At 43.1% G+C, this 6804-nt stretch overlaps 1 protein-coding gene across 1 annotated transcript in view; it reads left to right on the top strand.

Moving 5' to 3' along the window:
- Positions 1-5592: 5592 nt before the first annotated feature.
- LOC311233139 (prolyl 4-hydroxylase subunit alpha-2-like) overlaps positions 5593-6804 on the top strand; it is a 72243-nt gene continuing 71031 nt past the window's right edge. The window contains exon 1 of the mRNA XM_084320027.1: positions 5593-5679. The gene's annotated coding sequence lies outside the window, so the exon portion shown is untranslated. The remainder of the gene's footprint in view (positions 5680-6804) is intronic.

Raw genomic sequence — 6804 nt, 5'->3', positions numbered from 1 at the left:
CCGACGCATGTGCAGCCTGGGGCAGGCCAACCTGGCCGCGCAGGCTCTCACCGGGGAGAGTGTAGCGTGTAGCGTGTGGGAGGCCACACTATCTCTCCTCAGTTCCAGCCCTCGCTGAGCAGGCGCCCCGACCGAACTGTAGGGGTCGCTGTCCACAACGCCCAGGACCCACCCTTCAGCTTTCCCACCCTCTGATACGGCCAATTGTATCAGTGTGAGGGGCCAGCCAAGCTGATAGCAACGCCGGGAGCTGGATTCGAACAGGCGAATCCTAGTGTCTCCCGGTGTTGGTGACGAACGTAATCTCCGTGCGCCACCTGCCCCCCCATATAGTAGATATGTTAAGCTGAACCACATACAGTAGATATGTGAAACTGAACCATACAGTAGATATGTGAAACTGAACCATACAGTAGAGATGTGAAACTGAACCATATAGTAGAGATGTGAAACTGAACTATACAGTAGAGATGTGAGACTGAACCATACAGTAGATATGTGAAACTGAACCATACTGTAGAGATGTGAGACTGAACCATACAGTCGAGATGTGAAACTGAACAATAAAGTAGAGATGTTAAGCTGAACCATACAGTAGAGATGTGAAACTGAACCACACAGTAGAGATGTGGAACTGAACCACACAGTAGAGATGTGGAACTGAACCACACAGTAGAGATGTGGAACTGAACCACACAGTAGAGATGTGGAACTGGTTAGACATGTGCATTTTCTCATGATGAACAAATTTGCAACCCAAAGATTGGTTGAAAAACATGGGTGCTGTGAACAAACAAAGTTAGTTGAAACGGCGCAAATACTGTACATGCATGACCAAATAAACATCAAAAGATGAACATCAAAACAAAAGCTAAGAGAAAGTCAAAATCAGATTACTATTTAGATTTAATTACAAGTTCCTACACAAACCCAGCTCAGTTTTGGAAGGCAGTTAACTTAAAGAAAAACAAGACCTCTAATTCACTACCCGCTCATATAAATGTTGATGATTGTGTTATTTCTAGCCAGAACGAAAAAAAATTTGTCTAGCATTTAATAAACACTTATAAATAAAGGACCCATAAAGTCTGCCATATTGGATTTCACACAAATCTTTTTTTGAAAAACATTTCTTTCCCTGTCTTTTTTGTTTCTGCACCAATTTGAACCAAACTAGCAGCATATCTTTAGGGGGCATATAGTTACACCGTTTTTCTTCAACCCAAAGATTGGTTGAAAAACATGGGTGCTGTGAACAAACAAAGTTTATTGAAACGGCGCATCAAAACAAACGTTTGCAGATCAATTAGAAAATGCCAGAGATAGGCTACAACCATTTACATTTTCACATGAATCGCCCATGGAGTCACATTCATCTTATGGCAATTCTTTCCACAAGTTCTTATTTTCTCAGGCTAGCATGCATTTTCTTGTCCAACCCAGCTGAATCGGTTGACAAAACATAGGTGATGTGAACAAACAGAGTTTGTGGAAATACATGCATGACGTCCCGTTCATTTTATGGCAATTCTTATTGTTCTTTTTTCTTCCATGTTTGCATAGTCATTCCAGTCATACCATTAATATAAGTGATTTGGCTTGTTGCACTCTCTGTCTTGCATAGACAGCGTGCAGCTATATTAATATTATCTTTTGTTTAATCCACATAAAAGACGGTCACCTCTTTTCAGGAAGAGTTGGGCCAACTGGAATGCACAGATTTATTTCCTCCAGATGGTCAACACAGCACAAACTCTGACATCCAGCCCCGAAGTAAACGTGCAGTACAGCATGGTTTACAATACCGTAATGATTGTAAAAGATCGCACCACCCCTGACGCCTGTGCTTCTACGACAGGCAGCTGGGATACAAGTGGGCCTCTTCAGCTGTAAGGGTGGGGACATGCTACCTGGGAAGAAATGCATCATGGGATGAAAATGATCACAGGAAACGGGCACTTGGCATCAAAGGGGAGGAGGAAGAGGTGGTCAAAAATGTCACACAGAGCCACCAGAGCCCTTGACGGTGAACAAGATTAGAGTCTACATTTTTTTATATTAATCTAGGCGGTCATGGCCACCTACATTTCACTGCATGTCTTGTGTATGTGTGTGACAAATAAAACTCTTGAATCTCGAATTCTAAAAGCCTCGCTAGCGACCGCGTTGCTCCAAACAGGAGATTTGAGAACCACTGGCTGCTTATTACGTTGCCATAGAGTCGCTTGCAAGCGCACGCCTTCCTAATGCTTGGACCGTGGATATGAGAACCACTGGTTGCTATGTGGGCATGCCTGGTAGCATCATGCGCCCCCCTGATGCTTGAACTGAGTGTGACTGACCTGCGTTGTCATCATCGCTAGTAGTGTGCAGCGAGTGGAGCCTCCGTAGAGCCCCTTGAGGCCTGGCGGCCTAGTAGTGAGGCTGAGGGGGATGATGACACATTGGCAATGTTTTGAAGACAAGTTTACGTCCAACGGGACTCAGAATTGTAATAACTACAAAATAATGTTAAAACAAACTGGTACCCCACATCAACGCCTCCCCCTGGTGGCCGGGATGGTGGCATTCCTGTGAGTCTCCATCAAGGCCTGGAACCTCACAGGTGACTGTCTGTAACACAGATGACAGTCTGCAACACAGGTGAACCTCTGCAACACAGATGACAGTCTGTAACACAGGTGACTCTGCAACACAGATGACAGTCTGTAACACAGGTGACTCTGCAACACAGATGACAGTCTGCAACACAGATGACAGTCTGCAACACAGATGACAGTCTGTAACACAGATGACAGTCTGTAACACAGATGACAGTCTGCAACACAGGTGACAGTCTGTAACACAGGTGACAGTCTGCAACACAGGTGACAGTCTGCAACACAGGTGACAGTCTGTAACACAGATGACAGTCTGCAACACAGATGACAGTCTGTAACACAGGTGAACCTCTGCAACACAGGTGACAGTCTGCAACACAGATGACAGTCTGTAACACAGGTGACAGTCTGCAACACAGGTGACAGTCTGCAACACAGATGACAGTCTGTAACACAGGTGACAGTCTGCAACACAGGTGACAGTCTGCAACACAGATGACAGTCTGTAACACAGGTGACAGTCTGTAACACAGGTGACAGTCTGTAACACAGATGACAGTCTGTAACACAGGTGACAGTCTGTAACACAGGTGACAGTCTGTAACACAGGTGACAGTCTGCAACACAGGTGACAGTCTGTAACACAGATGACAGTCTGTAACACAGGTGACAGTCTGCAACACAGGTGACAGTCTGCAACACAGGTGACAGTCTGCAACACAGATGACAGTCTGTAACACAGGTGACAGTCTGTAACACAGATGACAGTCTGTAACACAGGTGACAGTCTGTAACACAGGTGACAGTCTGCAACACAGGTGACAGTCTGTAACACAGGTGACAGTCTGCAACACAGGTGACAGTCTGTAACACAGGTGACAGTCTGTAACACAGGTGACAGTCTGCAACACAGGTGACAGTCTGCAACACAGGTGACAGTCTGTAACACAGATGACAGTCTGCAACACAGATGACAGTCTGTAACACAGGTGACAGTCTGCAACACAGGTGACAGTCTGCAACACAGGTGACAGTCTGCAACACAGGTGACAGTCTGCAACACAGGTGACAGTCTGCAACACAGATGACAGTCTGCAACACAGGTGACAGTCTGCAACACAGGTGACAGTCTGTAACACAGGTGACAGTCTAGTCTGTAACACAGGTGACAGTCTGCAACACAGATGACAGTCTGCAACACAGGTGACAGTCTAGTCTGTAACACAGGTGACAGTATGTAACACAGGTGACAGTCTGTAACACAGGTGACAGTCTGTAACACAGGTGACAGTCTGCAACACAGGTGACAGTCTGTAACACAGGTGACAGTCTGTAACACAGATGACAGTCTGCAACACAGGTGACAGTCTGCAACACAGGTGACAGTCTGCAACACAGGTGAACCTCTGCAACACAGATGACAGTCTGTAACACAGATGACAGTCTGCAACACAGGTGACAGTCTGTAACACAGGTGACAGTCTGTAACACAGGTGACAGTCTGTAACACAGATGACAGTCTGTAACACAGGTGACAGTCTGTAACACAGATGACAGTCTGCAACACAGGTGACAGTCTGTAACACAGATGACAGTCTGCAACACAGGTGACAGTCTGCAACACAGATGACAGTCTGCAACACAGGTGACAGTCTGTAACACAGGTGACAGTCTGTAACACAGGTGACAGTCTGTAACACAGATGACAGTCTGTAACACAGGTGACTCTGCAACACAGGTGACAGTCTGTAACACAGGTGACAGTCTGTAACACAGGTGACAGTCTGTAACACAGGTGACAGTCTGCAACACAGGTGACAGTCTGCAACACAGGTGACAGTCTGCAACACAGATGACAGTCTGTAACACAGGTGACAGTCTGCAACACAGGTGACAGTCTGTAACACAGGTGACAGTCTGTAACACAGGTGACAGTCTGTAACACAGGTGACAGTCTGTAACACAGATGACAGTCTGCAACACAGGTGAACCTCTGTAACACTCATAGTACCATAGTCCTATGGTTAGTAGGCTACTATGTGTTTTGTGTAGACAGTTACTTAGGACATGCATCCATGTGATGGCCTAGATAGGCTGATCACAGAGAACTCAGTGGACAAAATGTTGTTGTCACTGTGTTATTTTAAAAATGTCGACTTTATTCTCAAAATTATGATGACTTTATTAACCTCAGAGTGTTACTTTGGGTTTATTCTCTAAATGTTGACGTTATTCTCGAAATTTCTACTTTAATGCTACTCTTTAAGTTTGAAATGTATTAGAAGGATGATAAACCCCTTGAGATATAGCTATCTCGTTTCCGAAAGGGTCCTTTAATCGCATGTGTGTGTGTGTGTGTGTGTGTGTGTGTGTGTGTGTGTGTGTGTGTGTGTGTGTGTGTGTGTGTGTGTGTGTGTGTGTGTGTGTGTGTGTGTGTGTGTGTGTGAGTGAAATGTACCGGTATGTGAAATATTAACTGCAGTGTACAGTTAATACACTCTCTTTTTTAGACTCTTTTTGTATCACAAACAGTACTGTATTTGCAAATCTGGTATGTCATAAATGTATAGATGTAGCAGTACTGACTATCTGTATGTCATGTATGTCATATGTTATGATGATGAATTGAAAATGGGGGACCCTGATGTAAACAAGACGGAAGTCTTTCTCTGGTCTGCATCCCCTTAATAATTGTGTGTATTGACTGAGCTGTACAGTACTGTACCCATTCTGCAATCTGTTAATACAGTTTTCAATCAATCAATCAATCAATCAATCAATCAATCAATCAATCAATCAATCAATCAATCAATCAATCAATCAATCAATCAAACCGGTATGTGAAATATTAACTGCAGCGTTTGGATGAGACTGGTGAGAGTGAGCAAGAAAAGGAATGTCGCTGCGCCTCTATTAGAAGTATTGAGTCAGCCTCCTCCACCAAACATGAGAGGAGGGTCTGTACGTGGCAGCGAAAAATACCCTAGTATTCCTCTCCACAGACCCCAGGGTGCCGAGGAGATTTGCACACACCGTTGAAGGTGTTAAGTTAAGCTTTCAAACAGAGGAACATTATAAGGTAAGACTGCGCTGGTATTCGATCATTTATCAACAGATACTTTGCCTGACAGAAGGAAGTGAGTTGCACGCCGAGCTGTCTTGCCCCTCAAAACATGTTGTTGGGGTTGGTTGTCAATAACAACTGGATTTACAAATTTGTGTGGCGAATAACGTGTTGCATGAATGACTGAAATGCTCAAGTAGTCTGACGCTGAATAGTTATAATACGTTATAATATCGCCAAGTGGTTCGTTACAACGTCGCCTCTAGTCTGGATCACTTTTGTATTACCGCGAAAAAAGGGAAAGTTTTGGAGCTGCAAGAGCATCCATGAGTGTTGTCCCACAGTAAGTGTTCAAGTGTTGTTTTATTTGTCACATGTAATGCCCTGAGGTTGTGCTTCATACTACTTCATACTCACAAGTAAAAAGAATAAAGGCCAAACACTATACTGCCTACAAAATATACCATAAATAATACAAACTAAAGAGTACAAAAGCACTAGACAGCCAGGTTAATACACTTCAACGTCACAGCCCGTATAGACTTAGTTTACATACACATAGACATATTAATAAATATTATATTGTTATACGTTAGTATGCACTTTACATGTTGTTAGTTTAACGTTATATGTTGTTAGTTTAACTTTATATGTTGTTAGTTTATCATGTTACTAGTATGGACTTTATATTTTGTATGTTAGTTTAACTTTAAATGTTGTTAGTTTAACTTTATATATTGTTACTATAGTTTATCACGTTAGTATCAACTTTATATTTTGTTAGTTTAACCATATTGTTTTAGTTGATCATGTTACTGATGTTAGTATGAATTTACTTTACACGGTTCATATACAGTCCTAATTGTCATCTGCTGGTGGAGTTGGTTTCTAGAAAGGTCCGTCTAGGGCTGTGACGTCACGGATGCGAAAAACAGACACTGTACAGTGTTGTCGGTGTTCCTGAATTCCCACCAAAAGCGTTCAATGTCAATATTTGTATTGCACTTCTTAAGTTATTTCACACAAAGAATATTGAAATACTACTGACCTTTTCTTCGTCAACGGTAAAGATGGGTAGACTACAGTACACCAATGTACAGTTTCTATGTCAAATGTATACTCTATTTTTTAGACTATTTT

The sequence above is a fragment of the Notolepis coatsorum genome, assembly GCF_963971535.1.
Source record: "Notolepis coatsorum genome assembly, chromosome: 8".
NCBI lineage: Eukaryota > Metazoa > Chordata > Actinopteri > Aulopiformes > Paralepididae > Notolepis > Notolepis coatsorum.
The sequence above is the reverse complement of the archived record's forward strand: the minus strand, read 5'-3'. Positions and strand labels throughout refer to the sequence as shown.